General features: G+C 42.4%; 1 protein-coding gene across 1 annotated transcript in view; it reads right to left on the bottom strand.

Moving 5' to 3' along the window:
* The window catches only part of MPST (mercaptopyruvate sulfurtransferase), a 41,954-nt gene that overhangs the window by 17,330 nt on the left and 435 nt on the right, over nt 1-24,189 (bottom strand). The window lies entirely within an intron of this gene.

Below are 24,189 nucleotides of genomic sequence, written 5' to 3'. Positions count from 1 at the left end.
TGGGGGCCCAAACAAACCAATCATTTCAGCCACAGTTGTTTGGTAGACCCTGTCGCTAAAATGATTGGTTTGTTAAAGTGTGCATGTCCTATTTCAACAACATAACGGTGGGTGGGAGGGCCCAAGGACAATTCCATCTTGCAACTCTTCTTTTGCCATTATGTGACCATTCAACAGTCGTTTGCCATGAGCACAAAGTAAAAAAAAATTAAAACAAATTAAACCAAAAGTAAAATGCCCTGTCATAATCAAAAACAAGAGGTATTGACGTGCTTGAACTACTGTAGTGTTTATAAGTTATAAACACTACACTTGAAAGCTTGAGCCTTTAATAGAAAAAGTCACTCTTCATTGCACGAATATTTGCAACAGGGACAGTTTTTGGGTTAACAAAGTCAACAAATAATACTTCGACCCTGTCTGGCTTTCACATACTTGATGTGATCTCAATGATGAATGCTCTGTACTATGGTCGTCTAAAACAAGAGGTATTGACGTGCTTGAACTACTGTAGTGTTTATAAGTTATAAACACTACACTTGAAAGCTTGAGCCTTTAATAGAAAAAGTCACTCTTCATTGCACGAATATTTGCAACAGGGACAGTTTTTGGGTTAACAAAGTCAACAAATAATACTTCGACCCTGTCTGGCTTTCACATACTTGATGTGATCTCAATGATGAATGCTCTGTACCATGGTCGTCTAAAACAAGAGGTATTGACGTGCTTGAACTACTGTAGTGTTTATAAATTATATACACTACACTTGAAAGTTGGAGGAGGTATTGTGGCCCCGCTACCAAATTGGGTACCGGGGCCACTCCACTATGCAGTCCAGATAGAGGCGTATCAGATATTAAACAACGTTGACTGTTGCTGCCAAATCATAAATTAATGAAAATGACCTGTCATCGTCAAAAACAAGAGGTATTGACACGCTCGAACTACACCCTGTATATGCTGCAGAGGATGTAGGAGCAGGCAGCTGTGCAGTGGAATTCAGACCATTTGAAGGCGGAGGTATTGTGGCCCCGATACCAAATTGTGTACCGGGACCACTGCACTATGCAGTCCAGAAAGCTACCTCGGTGAAACGTTTTGGACTAAAAACAATATTGTGAGGTGTGAGGTGTTCAGAATAGACTGGGAATTAGTGGAAATGATTGTTATTGAATGTTATTGAGGTTAATAATAGCGTAGGAGTGAAAATAAACCCAAAAACTTGTTTTTAACACTTTTTATGTTTTTTTCAAAATAAATCCGAATCCAAAACCTTAAATCCAAACCAAAACCTTTCGTCAGGTGTTTTGCGAAACAAATCCGAACCCAAAATCCAAAACACAAAACACGAGACACCAAAAGTGGCCGGTGCACATCCCTAATATTTACAGGATGAACAGGAAACAGGAAAGCTATAGTTAGTTATCCACTCTCATTGTTGCAAACATAGATTTAATCCTAGTCCCTTGTATTTTTTGCCTTTCTATATGCAATCTGTGGTTAATTTGCAACTTTACCAAAAGCAGCGTCTCTTTGTAATATATCCTACCTCCCATCATTTAGAATACCATAAGCAGGACAAAATAAGTTCAGCCCTCGATCCACCCAACTTCCTCCCACAAATGTGTTTTTTGGAGGGGAGTGGGGGGGGGAGGAGAGGGGGACAAAACCCCACCCACTTTTCTGTTAAACCCCACCTCTTTTGTGGGTCTTGAATAGGGATGTCCCGAGACAGTTGGTAGGTATGATATATTCCGCATATGGTGAATAATTATTCTAATTAATTCACTTTTTGTATAATGGGTAAGTACACAAGGAATTTGTTCTAATTCCTGATTTTTTTAATGCATCCTAATAAATGCTCATATGTCTAATTAATTTATAGTTTTTTCCTTCATTTCTTGGATTGTAATGCCTACATATAGGATTATTTATTAAGATATGTGCCTAGGTTTCAAATTTATTATCACTATCAGTTCTTAACCTCATAAGATAACACTTGGGTAGTTAATCAAAGGTTTTAAAAAAAACTTCATAGATGAAGAGATCATTCAGTGATCCCTTTTGGCTGCAGTGCTGCTAAGAGCTCTAAGGTTAATAGATTTATAGGTTTATTGCGGTGCTGCAATTGAGCGGGTAAGATTCTCCTTGTGGATACTTGTCTTTACCAAGAGATGAAAACTGATTAAAATATATCTGAGCACCCTTTGTTTTTTATTTCTTAAACGGGCCGCCAACTAAAATTTTGAGAAGGATTTGAAAAAGCATCTAAAGTCTTGTTAAGTGCACTTTATAATAGGGTAATCAAATTTCAATATCCTCTCTTTTCCCAGATAAGACTTTTTATGTCGTTTCTCCTATGGACTTTTACTGATTTCTTATTGATTTAGTTGTATTCTACTCCAGATCTATCAGAATATATTTATTTATAATAGATAAACACACAAGATCACCAGAATAACAGTTGTCCCAATTTGAGAATATTGTATTATTGAGATTCTTTTACTATTAATGTGTGATTTTTTGTTGTAAATAAATATTGCTGTATTGGCTAAACGGTATTAATTTAACACTATCTATTTATCTTTATTGTATTCAATAATTCAAATGGGCAGAATGATTATGCACACGTATATAGATAAAATACGATAGAATAAAATAATGTCCTATGTTGGTAGTCCATGGATACATATAAATGGCATAAAAAGAAGAAGAAAAGGGGGTGCAGACTAGTGTTGTAATTTTAATATTTAAACTTTAATAAAGCACTAAAAATACGTACATATAAAAATATATAGGCAAGTGTATCAATAACTTCTACATCAGTTTCCAATTGTCTGTTCAGTCTAGGTTATGTCAGGTAACATTATGGGATCTCACGGCTGCAGCACACTTCCTGGTAGGATCCAAGCCTCTCTCTCGTTTGGCCCACTGCACATGCGTCATTTTGTAATCACTCCTTATTTGCCTTGTCATGTCATCATCATCATCAGGGTTGTAGGACACATTGAACAGTCTTATATTGTAGCCCTAACCAAAAGAAAAATATAACTTTTTTTGGGGGGGGGGGGGGGGGGGAATCGTTCACTGCATTTACATCTCATTCACACTGCCTAAAAGGGTCTTTTGGAGGGTCAATCCCAGGTTCAAAAAACACCGGTCTCACCGAACATTGTAAACTTAAAAAAAAAAAAAAATTGATTATCACAAGAGGAGTCAATCGGAGCTCCTGTTGTGATGTTGGCATGGAGACCCGGACAGACTCGTGTTCAGTGTGAACACAATCTTCCCGGCTATTTACCTGGGTGTCCTGCACTGTCCCCCTGCAATATCCCGGGTTCATATTGCCGGGGTGGCAATCTGAAAGTGGTATAACTTTCAAAGTTGTTCCACAGAATATTAGATGCAGAATGGTGAAGAAAAAGTGGAACTTAAAGATTGTATCACCAGAACTTTGCAACTCTGCAAAACAGTCTGTTTGTCACAAATCGGGATCTTAGCCGCACTTACCTCATCCGCCGCTGTCATATCACGGCTACCTGGGTCCCTTCTGGTCGTCTGCAGCATTCCCTTCCCCACACCTCCGTTTGTAAACAAACACATACTGTTTGTTCTGCTGCATGGGCGCGGCCATCTTGGATGCAGTCAGGTGATCATTCCAGACCAACCAGATTCAGAAGCTGTGATCACATGAACTGATCAGCCAATAGTTGTTTGGGACATCCTATTTAAACCTGCTGCTGTGATCTGTTCATTGCCAGAACACACTTCTCTCCAGAGGATAGTTCTTGGCTCCAGGTTCCAGTGTTCCAGTCTGCATTACAAAGTGCAGTGTTCCAGTCTGCATTACAAAGTGCAGTGTTCCAGTCTGCATTACAAAGTGCAGTGTTCCAGTCTGCATTACAAAGTGCAGTGTTCCAGTCTGCATTACAAGTGCAGTGTTCCTGTCAGCATTTCCAGACTGCTCATTCCCCTGCTATATTTACATTCAGCAAGAACATGAGCAGGAAGACCATCCAACCTGCTAGTTTTTGTTTCAGTCCTGCTCAGCTAGGCCCAAGGGTCCCGAATCGGATCAAGAAATTCAGACGACCGTAACACTGTTCTGGCACAAAATTTGCGCAAAGTTTCTTTGCAAATTCAGCCATGTCTACTGAAAGCATGAGCTTGGGGAGCACCAACCAATAGTTATACAGGTAAAGAAGCACTAGCGGAAAGACGTGCATGAAAACTGAAGAAAGATCAGGAACAGTAAGAATAGAGTACAGATATTGGAACGGTGTTACAGTAGTAAGAGTAGTTTTAGTAAAATGAGCAGTACAAACAGGTTATTGTAATTAGGGGCTGGCTGGAAAATTTTAGTCCAGGGGGAGAGACCCGGCTCAGCAACATATTAGGAATATTTTAAAGGTAAAAAATGTTTCTTGGTTATGTTTGATATTCAATATGTTACCTTCTTTCTTTGAAATATTTAGATGAAATCAGAAACAGCTGGCAACGATGCTGTAATGGGCACAATAGATCTGCTATATATGCTGGGAAAATTAGCCAGAGTATCTGATCCTATTATTATATAAAGACAACTTAACTATCTAAGCATGTTTGTATTATATATGATTTTAAAATTAATGTAATTATTAGGATGTCTTCATATGTGTATTTATGGACAACTGCCCAGTGCCGCATGTAATTCTCTCTCACTACTTGTTCTTACTCTGCATGTAATGCCAGCTTGTACAGTAACAATTCTGTCAATCTGGACTGAGGACTAGAATAGACATTTCCCTGATAATACAAGGGAGCACATGAAGTAAGTCAGACCATTAGCAAAAGGAGAATAAAGACGATTACAATTTACGTGTGAAAGGAAGAGAGATCATACCGCACAAGGTATATCGTCAATTATAGATCCCTATATGAGTGGATGAATATACCACCTCATATCCCAGAGTACTTAATTATAGAGGTACTGCTGAGTGGTGCATCCTAACACTGTAAGAATACTCATACACAAAGAAGGGAAAAACATGGCAGAAAAGGGGCACTCTGAGTGCCCCTTTTCGGCCATGTCTTTCCCTTCTTTGTGTATGAATTTACAAAGTGTGTAACAGGAAACAAGAAAATATTCTAGTAGAGTGGGTAACAATTAGAAATGTTCACTGACCACCTTGTTTTATTTTGGATCTGTATTGTTTTTTAACAAATGCTAAAATTACATAATTTTTTTCTTTTTCTTGTTCCTATAATATTATTTAACCTCAATAGCACTAATTTCCAGTCATTTCCAGTCAATTTTGACCATCTCACAGGTCACAATATTATTTTCAAGCAGTTCCAGCCAAAGACTGCAACGAGTTGGCTGGATGCCAAGCGACAGAGCAACGACAAAAGCACACGTCAGTTTATATCACATCTGGGAAACATTGCCACACAGCAGTGGCAGAAAAGAAGGCAGCGGGAGGTTAGGGAGGTTAATGCGTGGCTAAAAGATTGGTGTCGGAAGCAGTGGCGGATCCAGGGGGGGGCGATCGGGGCGATCGCCCCCCCTAGCAGGGGCTTGCTGCCGGCGGCTGCACACTATGTGCAGATCCGTTCAGCAGAGAGAGTTAGGGAGAGAGTCCTGCCCAACTGCTCTGATTGACACAATCAAAGCAGCCGGGCAGGACTCTCTCTCTAACTCTCTCTGCTGAACGGATCTGCACATAGTGTGCAGCCGTCAGCAGCCTTAGGTGTCAAAAAGGGGGCGGGGCTAAATCGTCCCCAATACAATTAACTTCTGGATCCGCCCCTGGTCGGAAGGAGGGTTTTGGATTCTTAGAGCACTGGGATGATTTCTCAGTCAGTTACCATCTTTATTGTCGAGATGGATTGCACCTGAATGAGGAGGGGGCAGCTGTGCTATGGCAGAGGATGGTTAGAAGGTTGGAGGAGATTTTAAACTAGGCTCCGGGGGGGGGAGGGGCAAGCAAGCATTTATGGGATAGTCATTGAGAGTAGTAAGGAGGAATTTAACAAGAGTCAAGGGGGTGGAGAGGGGGGAAAGGGAAGCATAGCCGATAATCAGAGGCCCTTTTTAAAGCAAAAAGAAATACCTAAGTTAGGCAATAGACTTAAGTGTATGCTTGCAAATGCAAGAAGCCTGACAAGTAAAATGGGGGATTTAGAACTAGTAGCAATGAATGAGCAGTATGATATTATAGGTATTACAGAGACCTGGTGGGATGATACACATGACTGGGCAGTCAACTTGGAAGGCTATACTCAGGAGGGATAGGGTAAGAAAAGGGGAGGAGGAGTATGTCTTTATATTAAGCCAGAGTTAAAACCAAGTATTCAGGAAGTTATTTACGAGAATATTGGTGATAATATAGAGGCATTGTGGGTGGAAATATCCAGCGGAGGAAAAAGTTCAGAGAAGTTGCTGATAGGGAAATGCTATAAACCGCCAGATTTTACTATGAGTGAAGAAGACCAACTTCTACAGCAAATTGAAAAGGCTACACAACTAGGTCAAGTTTTAATTATGGGGGATTTTAATTATCCGGACAGTGATTGGAGTACTTGCGGTACAGCTAGGGGAAATAGGTTTCTGAGCACGCTAAAAGACCATTACATGTCCCAATTAGTAGAGGAACCAAATAGGAACCAGACTATACTGGACCTAGTAATAACAAATAATGTAGATGTAATATCAAATATTCAAGTAAGGGAACACTTGGGAAATAGTGATCATAATATGATCTCATTTGAAATTAGTTTCCAGAAGCAACAGAAAGGCAAATTTTAATATGCTAAAGGAGTCTATAAAGAGCATAGACTGGGACAAAGTTTTTGAAGGAAAAAATATGGAAAAAAAGTGGGCTGTCTTTAAAATGTTGTTGGAAACAAACACTTATAAGTTCATTCCTATGGGAAGTAAATGTAAAATAATTAAGTCTAAACCAATGTGGCTAAATAAAAAGGTAAGGGAAGAAACGCAAAGTAAGAAGCGTGCATTTAAATTGTTTAAGTCTGAAGGGTCTGATGAGTCCTTCCATAGGTACAAGGAATGTAATAAAACATGCAAAAAGGAAAGTAGATTGGCTAAACTAGAAAATGAAAAACAAGTTGCAAAAGAAAGTAAGACAAACCGCAAAAAGTTTTTTTTAAGTATATAAATGGCAAAAGGATTAAAAAAGATAATATAGGACCCCTAAGAAGTGAGATGGGTGAATTGATAAATCATATTAAGGAAAAAGCAGAGGTATTAAACACTTTCCTTTCTTCAGTATTTACTAGAGAGGAACAAATGATAGGAATAATACATAAAAATGGAAATGAAACCGTGCCATTAATTAATACTTGGTTGACAGAGGAAGAAGTCCAAAGGCGACTGAAGAATATTAAGATAAATAAAGATCCAGGTCCAGATGGCATACACCCAAGGGTTCTTATGGAGCTAAACTCAGAATGAACTAAACCACCATTCTTAATTTTCAGAGATTCAATCTCATCAGGCTCAGTACCAAGGGATTGGCGAATAGCAGATGTGGTGCTGTTGTTTAAAAGGGGACGAGATCACAACCAGGGAATTATAGACCTGTAAGCCTGACATCAGTAGTGGTGAAACTACTGGAAGGTATATTAAGGGATGTCACGGCTAGGGATATTTATGGATCCCCAACCTCTACTTAGGTGGTAAAGCAGAGGGTGGTGGAGACAGAACATGCTGGGATAAATTCAGATGGAGAATCACAATGAAGAAATACACAGACGATAAAGTAGTGTTGCAACTTTAGTATATTGTTCAATGGTGCAACAGCAGTGATGAAAAACATGTACAACTCAGCTGTGCTGAGTACACGGTAGTTGAAATATAAAAACAGTCACATCAGTACTTCAAATGGTAACCATGAGCAACAGCATGAAAACAAGCAATACAGTTCAACCCTGAGATGATGATCCAGAACACTTGTAACCTTGTAGTACAGACAGCAAATAAAGGAGAATCACTGACACAGCTTAGAAGTCCGATGAGGATAGTAAATAGACTTGGCTGATCCAGATGGAATGTGATTCACTTTAGCGAATGATTATAGGTAATGTAACGGTTCTTGTCAGTGGAACAACAGATGTGTATATATATAGTCCAAGAGCTTGGAGAACTAGAAACATGCAATAGAATGTTACTAGAAGTACAGCGTGACAATAGAAATCCAAATCACAGAGAAACGTAAGTTCATCACTTTGACAGAAAGCAGCAGATATCGCACAGAACTTGATTATAGGAACTGGCTCCTAGCTCGGCAATAGTTCTTAGAAATAGTCTAGCAAATCACAAACAGCAGAATGGTAATAATAGCCGTGCCAGACCTAGAACCACAGATGACCAGAACTTGATTGTAGTTCACCAGAATTATAAACAGCCGAGCAGGGCAGTAATAGAGCCAATCAATATGAGCACAGTTTGTAACAAGCAACTCACGACAGTTCAATGTGCAGATGAAAGTTCAATGAATAGTTGCAGCTTAGAGATGAACCATGAGATGGTATTCAGCAGGGCCAAATGTAGATCAGCGATGACAGGCAATCTCGGCAACCGAATAACATCCAGGAGACACTCAGGGAGTAAGAAATGCAGCCAGGACCCACGGTAGTGTGAGTAACACGAAGATCAGGCAATGAATCCCTGATCACAAGAGGTTGATATAGTCTTCAGTAACCAATAAGCTTCAGAAGGAGGTTTCCAATTAGGATAACAGAAAACAGCGATGAAAAGGTAGAGACTCTGAAACAGGAGACAACAACCAACATAGTTCCTTAAAGGGCAAGTCACACAGCAGCACCTAGTTATGAGAGCGGTGTGTGACAAGGGATAGTATTCAGGATTACTTGATGCGCAATAAGATTATTAGTGGGAATCAGCATGGATTTGTGAGGGATAGGTCATGTCAAACTAATCTAATTAGTTTCTACGAGGAAGTTAGTGGAAACTTAGACCAGGGCAGCACAGTAGATGTGGTCTACTTAGGTTTTGCAAAGGCCTTTGATTCAGTGCCACACAAGAGGTTGGTTTACAAAATAAGTGAGCTGGGTTTAGGAAACAATATTTGTACTTGGATCAAAAACTGGTTGGAGAATAGGGAACAGAGAGTTGTGATAAATGGAACATTTTTTAATTGGTCAAAAGTTTTTAGCAGAGTACCTCAAGGTTCGGTGCTGGGGCCACTCCTTTTTAATATATTTATTAATGACCTTGGTGATGGTTTAGAGAGTAAAGTTTCTATTTTTGCAGATGACACTAAACTCTGTAAGGTAATAAAATCAGAGCAATATGTAGCTTCTCTACAGAGGGACTTAAGAAGACTGGAGGATTGGGCGGCCAAATGGAATATGAGGTTTAACATAGATAAATGTAAGGTTATGCATTTAGAGGTCAAAAACAAGAACGCAATCTATAAATTAAATGGAATTAATTTAGGAGAATCTATAATGGAAAAGGATTTGGTAGTGCTCATAGACAGTAGACTTAGCAATAGTGCTCAATGTCAAGCAGCAGCTGCAAGGGCAAATAAAGTACTGACATGCATAAAAAGGGGTATAGATGCAAGGGAAGACAGTGTAATTTTGTCACTGTATAAATCGTTGGTAAGACCTCATCTTGAATATGCAGTACAGTTCTGGGCACCACTCTATAAGAAAGATAATTTGGAACTAGAAAGGGTTCAGAGAAGGGCGACAAAATTAATAAAGGGTATGGAGTCATGAGGAAAGGTTAGCCAGTTTAGGCATGTTTACTTTAGAAAAGAGGCATCTAAGAGGAGATATGTACAAATACATTAAGGGTCAATACAGAGAACTTTCATGGGAACTTTTTACCCCAATGACTATACACAGGACACGCGGTCACCCCCTAAGCTTAGAGGAGAGAAAATTTCACAACCAGCAAAGGAAGGGATTCTTTACAGTAAGAGCAGTCAAGATATGGAATTCACTGCCAGGGAAGGTTGTGATGGCAGATTCAATAGATATGTTTAAGATAGGGTTAGACAATTTTTTTGCGGAAAAGTGTATCCAGGGATACTACCATTAATTAAAGTGTAGGATAGTAGTGGATATAGGGTAAAAATAGGACTGCAATATTGGGTCTGGGGGGATTTTCACAATTGAAACTGATTGGCGGTTGCTTACTCTGGATCAATTTCAAATATAAGTGAGGAATTGCAGGAGATCCAAAATAGGTTGAACTTAATGGACTGGTGTCTTTTTTCAACCTCATCAACTATGCTGCTATATTACTATGGATAGCAGAGGAGAAAAGACCATGGGTCTTTCCGGACAACACGGAAGGAGGGAGGAGAGGAGCGCCCTAACTCGGTCCCAAAACGAGATAATTTTAGAGCAGGTCCACCATATATGTTTTACTCGCCGGGTCTTCGGTTCCTCTAAACCGAGACCCAGCTCGCTTACCTCCCTGCCGGTGTCCTTGCAGCACGGCGGCCAGTCACCATCTTAGGTGCAGGTCTGCGCATGCCCAGACCCGAATGCTTCTTAAAACCTCTCCTCTCTCCTCATTGGTCCGCAAACTGTCTTTCCCTATGTAAGGCACCCTCTCCTTACCCTCAGTGCCTGTTCTTGGACCTCACTCTTCTAAGAACAAGCTGTGGCACAACACCTCCTAGTTCTCTCTCCTGCTGTCCGCAGAACATCTCCACCATTCCAGTGGTAATAGCGTGCAGCCCGCAGACCATCGTCGCACCTCCTAGTTCTCTCTACTGCTGTCTGCAGAATATTTCCACCATTACAGTGGTAATAGCCTGCAGTCCGCAGACCTTTGCTTCACCTCCCAGCTCGCTGTCCTGCAGACCGCAGTCCATCTTTCCTGTGTAGCTGAACTTCCGCTGATTCCACCATACTCTCCCGAAGGCCGCGACCTGCGTAGCGGAAGCCGCTAAAACCATACCCTCTTGCGGGGATCCCTGGAGAAGACCAGCCGCTGTGTTAGACTCCGTGCCTCTGGTAAGTAACAGCTATTGGCAGGATCAGGGTCCGAGATTCTTAGTTATCTGTGACAATATGTAGAAAAGAGCCCATCTAGCCACGACCCCGCCAGCATAATGGAGAGCTAGAGGAAAACATTTTAGCAAGCTTGTTGGGGGTGAAGTACCATCGATAGTATACTTTATACGCGTTCTCCATGATCAAGGTGGTGATGGAGCTGGTGGCAACCTGTTCTCTTATAATCTCCCAATAATCCTCCTCAGGGGTGGGGGGAGGCAGATCCCTCTCCCACTCCCTCTCGTATCTCCCGCTGGGAGGCAAATGTGCGTCAAGGGTTAAGCTGTAGATATAAGAAATCATACACCTACTCAAGGGTGAAGAGAGACATAAGGTTTCAAAGGGGGATGTAGGGGTGGGAGGAGGAGCATCCCTGAGGAGAGAGAGCCCACAAAGTGTCGCAGTTGGAAATACTCGTAGAATTTAGGGTGGAGGTTGGGAAACTTAGATCGCAGATCATCCCAGCAGGTAAAAACACCTTGATATAGGAGATCTTCAACAGACCGGACACTAGAAGTAGACCAGGCACCAGAGAAAGCTGAGGAGAACCCAGGAGAGAAGGCAGGATTTCCCCAGAGAGGCAGGATAGGAGGGGAGGAAGGCGGGATATTGAGGTGCGGCTGGCTGGTCTCCCAGATCATAGCTGAGAAGGACAGGGTGAGGCAGCGGCCCACAAAGGGCAATCTAGATTGTTTTGGAACTCCCAATATGCAGGAAAGGAACAGAAATTTCAGGTAGGCACATTCAATGTAAACCCACAACAGTGCCGCTGGGGGAGTAAAGGAGGCTACAATCTGGCTCAAGTGAGAAGCCCAATAGTAAATCTTCAAATCCGGGAAGCCCCTACCACCACACTTAGTGGGCCTCTTTAGGAGAGCCATCTTGACCCTGGGAGATCGGACAGTTCCAGACAAACATAGAAAGGCATTGTTGGATAGAAGAAAGTTCCAAAAGGGGAGCTCTAACAAGAAGGGTCTGAAAGTAGTAAAGAAGCTTAGGAAGGAGATTCATCTTGACAATAATGATCCTATCCAGCCACGAGATAATCAGTAAACGCCAGGAGAAGAGTTACGACTTGATTTTTGCAAAAAGATAAGATAATTCTCCTGGTACAGGGAGTCATAGGAGTCGGTGATAAAAATTCCTAGATATTTAATTTTCTTTCTTTGCCATCAGAAGTTAAAGCGGGAGGTGAGGGCTAACCCTTCTCGGCTGGGGATATTAAGTAGAACGACTTCCGATTTAGCAATGTTATTCTTATAGCCAGAAATGCACCTGTAATGGTGTAGGATGTTGAAGAGCCCTGGGAGCGACATTCCCGGCTGTTGGAGAGTCAAGAGGACATCATCCGCAAAGAGAGAAAGCTTACTTTCCAAGTAAGTCATGTCCAGTATGTCAGGACAAGCTCCAATGGAAGCAGCAAGAGGCTCTATAACGAGGGCAAAGATAAGAGGGGCGAGGGGACAACCTTGACGGGTACTATTGGAGATGGTAATAAGGTCAGAAGGAGAACCATTGATCATGACTCTTGCAGCGGGTTGAGAATACAGGGTTTGGATACCAATAAGGAGGTTGGCAGAGATATCAATTGCCGACAAGGCTCGGGACTTAAAGCTCCAAGAGATCCTGTCAAAAGCCTTCTCAGTGTCAAGAGAGAGAACAATGGCTGGAGTCTTCCTGGTATTAATGACATGAATCAGATCAACAGTCCCCCTGGTATTATCTCTGGCCTGGCGGAAATGCCGGAATGAAGCCAACCTGATCATAATGGACAAGGGAGGTAAGCACCGAATTTAATCTATTAGCCAAAATTTTAGCATAGAATTTAACGTCTGTATTAAGCAGGGAGATAGGGAGGTAACTAGCACAGTCATAAACATCTTTACCCTCTTTATAAATAACTGAGATCCGAGCCTCCAAGGAAACCCTGGACCAAGAACCTCCAGCCAGGATTGAATTAAAGAGAGTGTGCAAACGAGGAACCAGGAGCCCAGCAAACTTCTTATAGTAGAGAGCCGTGAAGCCATCAGGCCCCAGAGTGTATGACCTATGGAGGAGGAGAGAAGGGGAAGAGGTGTGAGGAGAGTACCAAACCCTGGAGTAGAGAAGAAAAAGGGTAAAAAATCACCAAAATTAAACAAATTATGTGGAACACAAAACTAATCAACAGCCGTATCCAGATCATGATGTCAGCATCAGGTAGTGGCCAGGTGTAAAGGCTGCAGGGAGACAAACAAACAGACAAACAACAACAACAAAAGAAAAAAAACAAAAAGAGCAAGGAAACAGACAGTTCACAAAAATAAATAAAATAAAAATGAATAAATCAGAACATCACAATTACTTGGAAAAAGAAACAGGAGTAGCGGTCTGCACATCTTCATTGCCACATCAGGAACACATTATAGGCCTATGAGGGGGAAGTGAGGTGATAAGTTCAGGGTATGTAGCGTGGAGAAGGAGTGAGAGGCAGTATAATTGGATGAACAAAAGTATATTGGTTAATATTGTTTTACCGTGCGATTGCGATCAGTACGCCACATAACACGTGGCTTGGAGCGATCGCACGATAAAACACGCACGCATACTTTAGTGATATTTAAGATTCAGGTTACAGGAAATATGACATGTTTAGTATCATTTTAATCCCCTATTTATCCGCAGTTGTCCGGTTCATTCGCCAAAGGGATAGCACATTGCATACTCTAGTTAGCGATGATAGGGAATAAATGTTTAAAACAATATTGTCTGTGAAATGTAAATAGACTAGTTTTAACTGGATTCAGAGCGGGAAAATCAGAGTCATCATCTGGAGAGCAGACCCCCACCCTTGGAATGTTAACCCCCACCTTTGGAGGGGGTTGTTTGAACTGGCCTATTACCTGCATTACACTGCACCCTCCTGAAGCCTGGACCTATAGAAGCAAGCCACATCATCTGTATTGTTTTCTCTGTAACACTGAGTGTATATATACAAGCTCCCTGGGACCAGCTAAGCAGTCATCACTGACCACAGTCTTCTAGGCTGAAGGACTGTTCTAGCTGGATCCAGCAGAGGGCGCAGCGAGTGCAGCGTATGTATGTATTTGGTATTGGCTGTACTGTATTATAATTATGTATTGAACTGCTAAACCTTTTGCTTTTGCTAAATAAATTGATTGTGCTTTGGACCCACAAGAAATCGCTTAGACAATGCTTATTGGAAAACGATAAAATTACTTTAATAACACAGAGAGAGAGAGAGAGAGGGAGAGGGAGAGAGAGACTAGGGTCATTTTTGATAGCAGCCAATTAGCCTACTAGTATGTTTTTGGAGTGTGGGAGGGAACCGGAGCACCCGGAGGAAATCCACGCAAAAACAGGGAGAACATACAAACTCCACACAGATAAGATCATGGTCGGGAATTGAACTCATGCTGCCCCACTTCAATACATTATTATGTACAAATAAAACGATACGACTCTTGCATTTACTGCTAACACTGTCAAGCCACAAGCTGACGTCCAGGGCGCAAATATATCCAACTCTCCATGAGCCCTAGAATGCAAGGAGCTACATATAAATAGGGTGATCATCACAGTCAGTTGTAAAGGAATATTCATGTTAGACATGATAATGAGGATTCCATAATTATACCAGAAATATTGCATCTTTAGCATAAGCAGCTTTCTCCTGCTGATCACATTGACAGTGCATGATGTCGCCTCAAACTGGCACCCGAGGAGATTGTGCTGCCGCCAGATTAGCCTCCTTCATTATCTGTAGTGAAACCATGATATAGGCGGGACGGGGCATAAGTAGAATTTTGTGGGCCAATTAGCAACATTTTGAACCTAATCACTACTTTTTATGGACTACCGGAGTCCCAAAGTTTCTAGAGAGGGACACCTGTACTGTTACCACTTCTCCCCTTCTCCCTCCTTGCCCATACACACGTGCCTATCCTGCACACAGGGGCAGGCTGGGCTGGGGGCATTTGCTCCCTGGGCCTGTCCCATAGTGGGCTACCTTGGGCTGGGTCACTGGGCCACTTGCATTTTTTTTCCCTTAAAATGTTGCTAATAGACTGCTGACTCGAGTCTTGCCCCCCAGGCTAAAATTTGCCAGCCCTCCCCTGCCTGCACATATGGCAAGTAACATTTAGGCAGAGTGTACTTACACTCAGATTCAGATTGAAACGTATCTTGAAGTTCTGTGCTTTTTTTTTTTAAAACGCAAGTTGCGTGCAGGTTGCATCTGAATATGAATGAGGCCACAACCATGTGTTCAAATACATCCATATATATTTCCAATCAACATATCTTTACTTTTAACATTGTAATACAAGTGGTGGGAATGTCTCCATGCCCTCACACTGCACAGATCGACTGCAGAAGGCATGTGCAAAATCCAGTGTACCTAAAGACTTCATCAATGGGAAAGATAATGGATACCGCAACCATTTACAAGTACTTGTTGACTAGCTCTATTTTATAACTTGGAGGGAGTTTGTGATGTTGTTTGTCCTGCACTTCACATTACAATCCCTTCCCCCTGCATTTCCAATGGAAGCCTCCATATCACTGATCATATATATGTTCCAATTCAGGAAAGTGAGGGAGGGGAGCGGTATAACGTGCGACATGCCGTCAGACTGTTTCATAATGGTATTCCCGTAGTCCATAAAAAGTAGTGATTTGTTGAAGTCTCAAGAGCCTATGACGGCTGAGCAGGGGTTTTGAAATTTGCTCAGGGTTGGCTTGAATTTTTCTGAATGGTTGAGCATTTTGTATTTTGCTCTTAACACACAATTGCCAGACACGAACACCAATGCTTGCACAGCACACCCACTAACACTTCTACCTCATGCTACAACCAACTACACTAAAAATACCATTACAATACTATACTACTTCTACACATATTTACACTACCACCACATGCTACTTCCACATACTAACAACAGTGACAGTGACTTGCTACTGCTAAATATACTACCAGCACATGCTGCAAACCATGACCCAATTCAATCACATTCTGCAATCATACACCACCACATGCTAATGCCATGCACTCCACCATACCCACATGATACTGTCACATACCGTACCACTTAATACTAAAAATACACTCAAGCCCGGACTGGCCATCTGGCACTTCTGTCAAATGCCGGTGGACACAGGGCTGGTGCTGCCTCACTCTCACCTGGCCCTACTGTCACTGACCAACTTTTGTTTCAAATTCATCAACGTCAGGACTAGCGCCTACTGGCTTTTAAAAAATGGCACACACAGCCACTCCTCCCATGGGCCTTTTGCAGAGCAGACAGCTGCTGGGAGAAGTCTGGTGTCCGCGATCACCACACCCCGAGTTTGTGAATGTATTTTGAGATAATAGTTATAATTAAACTAAATTAGTACCATGTAAGGTAGCAAATTATATATATATGAGAAATTTAGAGGATAATTCCAATATAGTCAATACCAGCTTACAGCTGCCCTGTAAAGGAAAATATCTACTTTTGCATTCTGCATGTAGCATTAATCCATACTTGCCAACTCTCCCGGAATGTCCGGGAGACTTCTGAAATCCGGGTCAGTCTCCCAAACTCATGGGAGAGCAGGCATGTCTCTCGCATGAATCACTATAGATATGGAGAACCAATAACAATCTAAAAAAAAAAAACAAGAGAAAAACTAACTAAAGCAAGTTTTTGGACCTTGGAAAATGTATTAAAACAAAAATCATGTAAATACAAAAATAGTATTGATGCGTTAATTAAAACATGCCTAATGGTAGAAACACAAAACAAAAATGTAATTTTTTTAATTAGCTATTAATATGAGAAACAGTGATGCAGGAGATGTTACTGAGTGGAAGATGATGTTTGATTATGTCAGTAGGAGGTGCTTGTTCCTCCCTCCCAAGCTCCTCTGCCTGCTCTCTGCCCTGTTTTATTGACAAGTGAGGCTTCATGGGACGAGCGCACTTAAAGGGCGACAGGGTTTGTAATAAGCTGAACACTTACCTGAAGGGGTTAACATAGGGTGGGGCCCGACCAATGCGAGCTCCAGTGGGAGGGACCTTGATTGATATAGTAAGCTGTACTTCCTGTTCTGCCTCATGCCACAGCAAGAGATCCCACCCACCCACTCCTCGTTGTGAGTTTTTCTAGGATAATGTTGCGGTAGGAAGGCACTGCGTTCAGTGGCTGATTTGTGGGCGCACAGGTAGTTGGTCGTAGATCACTGTCCCCTAGGAGGTAACTCCCTTTTTGGTCCTTCGGTGAGGAGGGTCCATGTCCGGCTCGGTGAGGGAGGGCAGAGTGAGTTTTAAAGGGGCAGTCATTCTGATGCCAACTCAGCGCAAGTTATGATGGGATTTGTTCCCCATGGTTGTGGACGTATGGCGGTTTGCGCCAGTCCACTTGTGATTTAGTGTTACCAGCTTGAGAGCAGTTTCGCAGTGCCCTTTCTCCACCACCATAGGTTTAGTTAAAGTTAAAATCACTAATAAAAGATCTGGCATTTTTTAATAACTTATACATGTCTCCGTGTTTTTACTTGCATGCAAAATGTTTAGAATTTTAAGGTTGATGTGAGGTTTATGGGAACATACACAGTGAGCCCTTTACTGCTTTTCCCTCCCAAGCCTTACTGTCATTTGCTCAAAGAGGTTTATACTTATTCTCTATGATTGAAACTAAAGATTGTCTAAAGATGCAGCACTTACAAAAGCATTTGGATCATTTTCAAAACCTGATTCCACATTGTACAATGACATTGTTGTCACATTGTTCTAAACCTGCAGACCATTCTCACAGCTCATATATTTCTGCATATTTTTGAATTGACATCTCTGTTTGAAAAATATCTACAAAAAGTGGATTGGAGATACTAAAAGCCTATTGCATGGTCTCCAGGACATATGAAGATCTCAACGAAATGAAATACAAACAGCTGCTATTTACCCTTTTAATTATCAGATTAACTTAATAATTGAGTTAATATTTGGAGAAAGTTACACTAATGTGTTATTAAAAAAAACGCAGATAAGTTTATAAAGTGGGCAAATGACAAACTGAAAGTACTTGAAGATTGTGAACTTGGAGTACAGGTTACCCTGCCTCAAAATTTTTTTTATAAAAGAAGAAAACTGTGGACAGCGAATCTGCTCAAGATGAAGAAATATCTGATGCTATTATATCTTATAAAATACAAGTACACAATGTAATTCTTAATGTAATCATAGCACAAATCAACCTGTGGTGGAACTACCAGTGGTGCAGCAGGTGTAATGCACCGGAGCCCATGGCAGCGGGCCCCAATGAAAAAACAGGCTACATGAAAAAACAGTCAGTATTTAACTTATGTGCAAAACAGAATACTAATTTGCACCCCTTCCATTGTAACATGGTTTTGTCCAGGAGACTGAAATAAGAAGTTTCTCAAGTTAAGATCCTTAATGAATCAGGCCCCAAATGATTAGACAACCAGCCTGCACACTTCTTGTTTTATTCCTGGCTGAAACATACAGCAGAAAAGTCACTTTCCTGTAGCTACACCAACAAATGATTTATAATCATGTTCTTTTTCTAACAGCAGTCAGGGAGAAGACTGAAAGCTCCAGACTGACTGTACTTAGTTGAATAGCCCTAGCTATTCAATACCAGGTCAGTGAAATAAATTGGCCTTTACAAGAATCTGGTGAGGCGTCTGTAGCTAGGGCTTCTGGGCAACAGGAAACCTAAGTGTGTCCCTGGGGTCCGATGCTGAGTAGCACTCAGCTCTTACATATAGGGGGGTATTCAATTGACGGCGGGATCGCCGAAAATCCTGCGCTCAAAAAATATTACCGTTAATATGGTAATTAATTAAGTAAATTACCGTATTAACCGTATTTGCGCGCAGGATTACCGTATTAAAGGTAATATTCTTTGAGCGCGGGATTTTCGGCGATCCCGCCGTCAATTGAATACCCCCCTTAGTTCTATTACGGCTCTTACAGATGTTTTTATCCGGTTTTACCATGCGCTTTGGCCTAATGCTGCTGTTTAGGTGTTTGCAAACTGCCACACATCAGATGCTGCTTGAATTTTAAATCCTATGGTACTTACCCTTGCTTTGTGATGTTTTGTGATTGTGGGATTAGAGCTCTGAGATGTCTAATGAGGTTTTTGAAAAGGCCTAAGATGACATATTTACTGTGGCGCAGACTTAAACTCAAACTGGCGACTTGTAATTCAGTACTTTTTGTTAATTATGTTTAATTTATTTAAATTTATATATTCCTCTGGTCTCACTCTGGAATTTGTGGACTGAATGTATTGGTGTCCTGTGTCTATCAGTATTTGTATTTTTTGCACATTTTTTTGTTGACTTGAGCAAGAGCAGATTTACGTAATTGAAGCTTTCAGGCACAGAGACTTTGGTTCTTTTACAGTGCATAAAATAGAGGTACCAGCCCTACAGATAAATTCAAATCATTTGACTATTCTGTTTCCCAAACTTCATGTTTTCTTTGCTGATGCAAGAAAAATAAGTTCAGATATGGGAAATTTTCTAATTTCCCCTTGATTGTCTGAATGCTACCTAAAGCTCAAGCTCTCCAAAAAAGAGCACATCATCTCACCCTCAACAGTACCACAATTTTCACAGTCTCCCAAGCCTTGCAGTCATGTTGTCTCCAGCTTCGAAAAAGTTCTAGAATTCCACATTTTTAAGATGCAACCAAAACACATTCTGCCAATTTCTCCAGCCTCAACTACTAAAACCTCCTCCTATCTGGCATTCCCCCACCAATCTGCCCCCATTTCAACCTGTCCTAAATGGTGCTTCAAGACATGTCTTCGTTGGTCCACATCCACTGCACCACTCTACAAATCCCTACTGTGGCTCCCTATATTATCCAGAATACAATTCAAATTACTCATCCTTCCCTAAAAGCCCTCAATAACACCACCACTTAATACATCTCAAACCTCAACTAGAAACACTCTCCCTCGCACCCCTTACACCTGCACCTCTCCTCTTCTCTGATCAGGGCCGGATTAAGGGAATGGAGACCCCTGAGCTAAGAGGGCCTCCATTCTCCCCCCCGTGAGACCCCCCTGTTAGCCCCCCCCTGAGGCCCTCCATTGTGAGCCTCCCGCCACCCCCCAAGCGCCTATCTCTCTGTTCTCCTGTCACTGTAGTACTTCCGCGGCGCGCTGTAAGCTCCTTACTGAGGAGATCTCATGAGAGTGAGACTCATAGTCTCACTCTCACGAGATCTCCTTAGTAAGGAGATTACTGAGCGCCGGGGAAGGACTACAGTGACAGGCTCAGCAGCATTGATCGGGACAGGGGCGTGCTGCTGAACACTTTCCGCAGCCCAGTTAGACCTCTGCCCTGTTAATCCTGCCCTGTCTCTGATAACTGTCCCTCACTCCCGACTACAAGACTTCTCCTGTGTCACTACCTACAAATGGAATTTCCTGCCACACCTGATCAGACTCTCCCCCAGCATTTAAATTTTTAATTTCCCTCTGAAAACTACAGCTAATCCTACACCCACCTATAATACTCCCACTGGTACACACTCACTGTTCTCCCAATCTCCAATCTGGGCCACTCTCATTCCTTTTCTGTCTGTCTCAAATGTGTCCTTTCCCCACTAGATTGTAAGTGCTTATGAGCAGGGCCAACCCTACACTTTGTTTTCACATCTGCACTTATATTGTTTTTCCTACAATGCTGCACTGATGTGCACCATGGAACCTTACAAATTAATAATGATCATTATAATTTTTTCATTAACCTCCCCACTCACCATCATTCTCTATTAACCCTCTCACCCCCACAATATAATACACGCTCCCCTGAATTTACACAGAGGGGAGCTGGTCATACATTAGTTTCCATCTGCGCAAGTAGTGCTGTGTACAGGCCAGTCAAGTTCTTCTACACCAAGCTGGGGAAACCATTTTTTGATAGACCTAGCTTTGTGCACAGGAGCAATGTCATGCTGAAACGGGAAAGGGTCTTCCTCAAACAGTTGGCAGGACACATAATAAAAATTTTAAAAAATGTACATACTCACGTCCCTATTCAACAAGGGATGTATCTAACAGAAAAGACACTGGCAAGGTTGCGGTGCTGCAATTGCATTAACATGCCCTTACTGTACTTGCACTACGCTTGCCCGTCCTTTCTCTCAGCTGTTCCTACTCTCTAAACAGTAGTAAGTTTAAGATACAGCTGAGTGTGCATGCTGAAGAATGCCTGCACATTTTGTGCATTTGTGTAGCAAGGAAATGTGTATTTTATGCAGAAAAAAACATACATCCAACTCCACATGATGCTCCCACTGTATACTAGTGTATACACTGGAATATCTTCATCAACACCATTTATTTATACAGCACCAGCAAACTCCATAGCACTTTACAATTGAACATTAGACTAGCCAGAGGCAGGGCGGGATTTACCACTAGGCAACCTAGGCCCCTGCCTAGGGCCTAGCGGCTCTCAGGGGGCCCATATGGGGGGGACAAGGGAGGGGACACGCGAATCGGGTGAGCGGCTGGTGTTAGAGCTAGGGGTAGAGGCTGTAGTGGCACTCGATATGGCATCAGGGTCATGTGATCGCAGCGGTCACATGGTACACAGTGAAGGCGGGCTACTGGAATTCTAAAGTAGTCGATGCAGGAGCTCCATAATTTCTTCTTTTCCTATCGTTTGTGTGGAAAAGGTAAGAAGAAGGGTACTTGGAAGCTGCGGGGGGGTTGGGGGGGGGGCATGTGTGATTGAAACTGCAGGGCATGGGGGGCATATGTGATAGAAGCTGCAGGGCACAAGGGGGGCATGTGTGATGAAAGCTGCAGGGGGGGCATGTGTGATAGAAGCTACAGGTCATAGGGGGGGCATGTGTGATGGAAGCTGCAGGGCACAGGGGGAGCATGCGTGATGGAAGCTACAGGGGGTGCATGTGTGATAGAAGCTGCAGGGCATAGGGGGTCATGTGTGATGGAAGCTGCAGGGCACAGGGGGAGCATGTGTGATGGAAGCTGCAGGGGGGGGCATGTGTGATAGAAGCTGCAGGGCATAGGGGGCATGTGTGATGGAAGCTGCAGGGCACAGGTGGGGGCATGTGCGATGGAAGCTACAGGGGGTATGTGTTTTAGAAGCTGCAGGGCATGTGTGATGGAAGCTGCAGGGCACAGGGGAGGCATGTGTGATGGAAGCTGCAGGGGGGGCATGTGTGATAGAAGCTGCAGGGCATAGGGGGAGCATGTGTGATGGAAGCTGCAGGGCACAGGGGGGCATGTGTGATGGAAGCTGCAGGGGGGGCATGTGTGATGGAAGCTGCAGGACACAGGAGGGGCATGTGTGATGGAAGCTGCAGGGCATGTGGGGGCATGTGTGATGGAAGCTGCAGGGCATATGGGGTGCATGTGTGGCTAAAGGTGCTGGGCAGAGAGGGGGCATGTGTGAAGGTGCTGGACAGAGGGGGGGGCATGTGAGTTAGAAGTCTGTTCCCCACATGGCCCCTCCTCAGCCAACAATACCCTTACAACACTCACCAGCTTTTCTTTGATATTCCCCATGACACGTGCTCATTATCTATTCCCTCACATGACCCACTGCCTCAATCCTGACACCTCTTACCTCAAAATGAAAAGAGTCACCCTTTATATTAATATAATATGTGTGTGTGAGGGGCCAGCATATGTATATTATGTGTGTGTCAGGGGCCAGTGTATTTATATTATGTGTGTGTATGAAGGGCTGTTTGTGGGAGGGAAATAGGTTTATTTTTTAAATGGTAACACTATTAATTTAATGTTGGAGCTGGTTGGAGGGAAATAGATCTATTTATTAAATGTGTATGCTATCAATTTAATGTTTTGGTTGGAGGGAGGTCTACTTATAAAATGTGGGTGCTATATTGATTTAACACTGGGGCTGGTTGGAGTTTACTAAATTTCGTGTAGCCATTTTTTTTCCAAATAGGGCCTCCAACATTCCAGGATCCAGACAAGCAGCAGCTGATCTAAAGACACCAGCAGCCACAAGCCGTAAAAGTGACGAGAACAGGTAGGAGAGAGCATGGCAGTCTGCCAACTATCCTGAATCTGGTGGGATTTATATTGTGAGGAGGTCTGACTTGTTTAACTGTTGCACTATGGGACTCATGCAGAAGACTGACATATTAACATGATTATTGCATTCCAGCACTTTTTCATGTTTCTGTAGGTAGAGGGCTGCAGTCAGTAACTGTAGTGGCGGACGGTCTGTGACGTGGTAGTGATAGGAGGCTGCTGTTTTTTTATTACTGGGCTTGCTAACCATGAACTGCAGTTTCTTGACATGTTAATTATGATTAATACCTAAGTTTAGTTAAAGATAAAGTACAATTTGTGTGAATTGAAAGGTAAGCTGTGGTGGAAGTGGGGTGTATATGGTAGTAGGCCATACCGCTACTTCTCATACTGCCTTCATTGTAAAATAATAAAATTCCATTCACTTGTTTACATTCTCATTACATTTTTCACATCACCACTTCTAAACTTCCACTTCGACCACTGAGCTTAATATTCATCGTATGGAGTATATGACCAGTATAATTCAAAATTCTGCTAGATCCTTTGACAGAATATGGGATCCATTGACATTATTCTTTAACTGCTGGGACCACAGTGTGATGCAGTGTAATGATAAAGGAGGGCACAGTGTGATGAGAAGGACAGTAATTAGGGGCCAGATGGTGATGCAGTGTAATGATAAAGGAGGGCACAGTGTGATGAGAGGGACAATAATGAGGGGCCGCATGGTGAAGCAGGAGGAGCAGCGTGATGTGCGGCGGCACATAGTTTACCCTTTTACTTAAATATAGGAGTATATGCTATGCTAAAAATAATACAGTGCTATGGATTGTTTCAGGGAGGGAGGGAGGGGGCCCAAACCAATATCTTGCCTAGGGCCCCATGAGGTCTAAATCCGGCTCTAGCCAGTGGTACACGATACCTACTGTATATGCAGCTCAATTGATAGATAGCGCCTCACTTTTTATACTATAATTATCTATATTGCCTCTATAATTGCAGGTAGTGGTGGATTAAGACAATATGGGTTTTTTGGCAGTTCTTAAGCCATGAGCCTCTGACTTGGGCTGACTTCACAACAGCTAAA

Source organism: Mixophyes fleayi, chromosome 8 (genome assembly GCF_038048845.1).
Source record: "Mixophyes fleayi isolate aMixFle1 chromosome 8, aMixFle1.hap1, whole genome shotgun sequence".
In the NCBI taxonomy this organism is placed as follows: Eukaryota; Metazoa; Chordata; class Amphibia; order Anura; family Limnodynastidae; genus Mixophyes; species Mixophyes fleayi.
The sequence above is the reverse complement of the archived record's forward strand: the minus strand, read 5'-3'. Positions and strand labels throughout refer to the sequence as shown.